General features: G+C 48.7%; 1 protein-coding gene across 2 annotated transcripts in view; it reads left to right on the plus strand.

The window, feature by feature from the left end:
- The first annotated feature begins 148 nt into the window (after positions 1-148).
- Positions 149-4787, plus strand: part of Zmym2 (zinc finger MYM-type containing 2) — a 74287-nt gene continuing 69648 nt past the window's right edge. The window contains exons 1-2 of one of the 2 annotated variants that reach the window (XM_021203976.2): positions 149-320; positions 1416-1478. The gene's annotated coding sequence lies outside the window, so the exon portion shown is untranslated. Of the gene's footprint in view, positions 321-463; positions 579-1415; positions 1479-4787 lie in introns of those variants that run through there. The other variant, XM_029541859.1, reaches the window with a different exon arrangement.

A 4787-nucleotide genomic window follows, 5' to 3' on the forward strand; every position in this document is an offset into this window, starting at 1 on the left:
GGGGGAGGGCCGGCAGGCCCGAGGGCGTGGCTCAGGTCTGACGGACAGCCGCCGTGACTACCTCACCGAGGAGGGTCCTGAAAGAAGGCCGACCGGGCCAATGGAACCTGCCCGAGGCATTCCGGGCCGCCCACGCCAGCAGCCAATGAGCGTGCGGAGGGCGGGGCCTCCCCGGGCTCCGCCGCGCCGCCGCCGCCTCCTCTGCCTCCTCCTCACCAGCGCTAAAGCCGGGACTGGACCGAGCGGAGTTGTGCGTGTCGCCGAAGGGGGGTGGGCCGGGGGAGGGGAGGTTCGTTCCGCGGAGCTGCAGCCAGAACCGGGTGAGGCTTCTCCCCGCCGTCTTTCCTGTCGAGGGCCGCGGAGAGTGGGGGTGGCCGGGAGCAGCGCAGCCTCGGGAGGAGGAGGCGGAGGCGGGGGCGACTGGGGAGGCGGAGATGGGTGAGGGCAGCGTCGGGAGCCTCCCACCGAGCCCGGCTTAGCAGCCCGCGGCGGCCGGCGTCGCCGCTGCTGCGTCGGGGCCTGAGGGTGCGCTGGGGGCCGCGCTGATGTCCAGGGCGGCTTCGCGTGCGGCCCGAGGGGTGAGGGAGCGCGGGCGCGGCCGGGCGGGCTGGGTGAGGCGGTCGCCGGGGGCGGGGGGCGCGGGGGCCTGGATGTGCGGGCGGCAGCGGCCGGAGGTCGCGGGGTGTTTTCCTTTCTGTGCTGCGGGCGGGCGGGCGGGCGGGCCGGGGAGGGGCCCTTTGGCCCTCCCGCCTGGGGGCCGCACTCCCACCCTGTCTGTCCAACCGAGACCCCAAGTTTTCGATGGCAAGGGGTGCCTTTTGAGTCTTGCGGCGTCCTCTTCGTCGCTGGTCTCCTCCCCGGCGCTGTGCTGCGCGGCTCTTGCTCCTCACGTATTGTTTGGCTGGGTCTCTAATGGCGGACGGGGAGGCAGCGCTGCCGGTCTCGGACTGCAGGGGGGGCAAACCTCGGGCCCAGGGCAACTGCTCGGGGCAAATATGGGCAATATCAGCCCATCGTTGACATAATCTGTTCTTTACCTGTAAATTGGTGCTGAGTTCGACTGGAATAACGGTGGCGGTAATATTTGCGAGGGAGTGCAAGTCCCTTGCTGGCGTCGGGGCAATGTTTGCCCTTCCCCCTCCCTACCCCATAGCAGGCTTGAAGCCCTCAGGTCCCTTTCCCTGCAGATTGTGGCTTGCACATAGGTTTTGGCTCCAAATAAAATATTTCACTCTACTTGGTTAGTAAGTAGTAGGCCGTTTTGCGTGGGCTTTGGGGTAATAATAGAAGGGCCAAACCTCCTTGACCCCTTAGTCGCTTCTCTGCCTCCTCCTGGTGAAATCGGCTTGGTGCTCCTACCAGATTGGGTGTTCATCCATTTCTCGCTTTCTTTTTTTTTCCCTCTTTTATCCCAGGACCAGAGATTTCGTTCAACCCTATTTGGTGCATCTTTGGCAGAAAGTGAGGAAAACACCATTGTGAGTCCATTTCTTCTAATTTGTTGCTTATGAACAGAGGACATGGTTGGATTATAGGGGTTCAGGTATAGGACTTGGCCCTCCTGGTTGTTGTTAAGGGGAGGAGCCTTCTCTTGGGTGGCAGCTGCTGTCGGGGAGAAGCTCCAGTGGTGCCTGGTGAGGCAGCTGGGAGTGGGCGCTGCTCTTTGCACCGCTGCAGACATCTCTTCTGCTGCTGCAATACCAACCTCAGCAACCAGACGACGGGCTTCTGCAGCTGCTCACGTTACCGGTGGGGAGGAGGGGTGTTGTGAAGGAGGGCATATTTCTGGTGCCCTCTAGAGTTACAGAGTGGGAATTAATGTTATTTGGTTTGAAGTGCACGCAACCATTTTTGACATTTTTCTTGTCATCATGCTTAATGGACCTCAGGTAATGGACAACTAGGGAGAGCTGCTTAACTTTTTATGCCTGAATTTGACCAGGAAGGTGGATGTGTTTCTAGATCTTTCATGTTCTTTGCATCTGTTGTTTTCATCTTACCAAGTAGATGCTGCTCAGACCTGTGCAGTCCTCTACTTAGTCTTTCATCTCTGGTGTTGACCAGTTTTCTATTAAGTCACGCTTTTTATAAATTTCTAAAAAATTTTATAGTGTGTGAGTGCATGGTGTGTTTGTGTTGGTGCACATGCCAGAGCACCAGTGTGTAGGTCAGGACAACTTTTGGAGTTGGCTCTACCCTTCACTGCCTAATCGGTTACATGGATCCAACTCAGGTTGTTAGGCTCATGTAGCAGGCGTCTCTTATCCACTCAGCCATCTTGCAGGCTCTAGCACTTATTTTGAGATGGCGTCTAATGTATCCCAGGTCGACCTTGAACTTTTGTTGCATAGCCTAGAATGACTTTGAACTTATGATCCCTCTGTCTCAACTTCCCAAGTGCTATAATGACACTGGTGCCCTCTTGATACATTTCTGTGGTGCTGGGAATCCAACCCAGCTTCCTACATGCTAGCAAGCACTTCACCAACTGTGCTACATTTCTAGCCCCAAATATTACTCTTGAGCCCAGTACCTCTCCTGTTACTTGTATACTTCAGCGGTGTCTTATAAGTATAGATGCTTATGGTTTCTTAGGATTTATTTTTAATGTGTATGATTGTTTTACCTGTTTGAATATATGTGTGACATACATGTACTTGGTGGCCAAGGATGTCCGAAAAAGGTATTGGATGTTGTGAGCCACTGAGTGGGTCCCGGAAACCGAACCTTCTAAGAACAAGTACTTTATAACTGCTGAGCCATCTCTCCAACCCTGTGTTAAACGTTTTAAACTTGTATTAAGTAATTTAATCCACAGGAGAACTTGGTAGTATAGCTAATATTTTTCCCTTCTGAACACTGTTATTACTTTGAATTTGCAGAGGAGGAAGTAGGCGTAGAAGGATACTGGGAAGTATCTAGTGAAGCAGGTTCTGAACACGAAGCAGTGTGATGACAGAGCCCACCATCAGCAGCTGGACTGTACTTGATGATTCTCATGTTGGAGATCTCAAATTTAAACTGAGTCAGAATAATCTTTTCTTGCTCGGAAGTAGAAACATAAAAAGTGCTTGAATCCTGTTCAGTTCTTTTTTTAAAAAAATAGAAAATGCTAGGTGTTGGTGGTGCACATCTTTAATATCAGCATTCAGGAGGCAGAAGCAAATCTGTGAGTTTGAGGCCAGCCTGGTCTGTAGAGTGAGTTCCAGCATAGCCTGGGCTACACAGAGGAACACTCTCTGAGGGGTGGGTGAATAGTTAACAATATGTATGTATGTATGTATGTATTTATTTATTTTAGACTAGGATTATGGTCCAGGCTGGCCTTGAATTCACTGTGTAGTACATGATGTCTTCGGGGCATTCTTTTTTTTTTTAAAGGATTTATTTATTATTATATCTAAGTACACTGTAGCTGTCTTCAGATGCACCAGAAGAGGGCATCAGATCTCATTATGGATGGTTGTGAGCCACCATGTGGTTGCTGGGATTTGAACTCAGGACCTTCAGAAGAGCAGTTGGTGCTCTTAACCACTGAGCCATCTCTCCAGCCCTCTTTGGGGTATTCTTTTTCCCTCTTTTTCTAGTTGGTGGATTACAGGCATGTGCCACTATGATCTGCTTCATTTAAATTTTTTCTACCTTATTTCAACACCAATATAGACTGTTTGTATCAGTATAATTTTTTGCAGTATATGTCTGGATTAGTCTGAAAATTTGAAGGAACTTTGTTATTATTGGAGATGAGGTTTTACCATATAGTTCTGGAACTCACTTTGTGGACCAAGGTGGTCCCAAACTCAGAAATACACCTGCCTCAGCCTTCCAAGTACTGGGATTGCAGTACCTCTATGCCTAGCTTGACTATAAACCTCTAATAAGTGTGAAGTCCTTTTAGGAATTAAGTCGTTCTGATACTACATTTCAGCACCTTTCATGTGGATGTTTCTATTTTTTCATGAATGATTAACTTCCCTCCCTTCTTAGATTTAACTAACCTCCCTTCTTAGATTTTTGATTGTGAGACTAGCCTTTAATAGCTCAACTTTCTTCCAGCCTTCCTCTTTCATAGTGGTGGTTTTTGATACAGTCTTGAGGGGTGTGAGTGAGTGTGTGTGTGTGTGTGTGTGTGTGTGAATGTTGCTCAGGCTGGCCTAGACTTTATAGCAGTTCTCCTGCCTCATTGGTGCTAGGATTGCCTAGGATTATAGGTATGTGCCCCTGAACATGGCCTGACTCTTGTCAGTCCTTTGTCAGTCACTTTTGTCGTCCACAGAAGTTGAACATTTCCAGCTTGCATGGATATGAGCTTGTCAGACCGTAAATTTGTATAATTGGATTTATTTTGTAGGCTTTTATTCTATTTTGCTTGCATGAGGTACAGAAGTATACAAACAGTGCTATTGTGACAAAATGAATCTTTGGCTTATATAACATGCACTGGTATTACTGTGATAGGAAAAAAATGTATGAAATACTATATAACTCTTTGTTGTCAAAAGATGTGGTATAGTTTCTTTATGCTTTGATATCTGTCCCCATTTCACTGATAATATCAACACATAGTTTATGTTAAATGGCACTTTATCAACACATAGTTTATGTTAAATGGCACTTATAAGAAATCTTAAGAATCTGTATGTCTTTAGGTATTGTAAGGAAAGCTCAAACTAATTTCTTATCCTGCTGGAATTTTATGTGCGATCCACCTCAGTGGTATCTTGATACCGAGAGAGAGAGAGAGAGAGAGAGAGAGAGAGAGAGAGAGAGAGAGAGAGAGAGAGAGA

The sequence above is a fragment of the Mus pahari genome, chromosome 8 (genome assembly GCF_900095145.1).
Source record: "Mus pahari chromosome 8, PAHARI_EIJ_v1.1, whole genome shotgun sequence".
Lineage (NCBI taxonomy): Eukaryota > Metazoa > Chordata > Mammalia > Rodentia > Muridae > Mus > Mus pahari.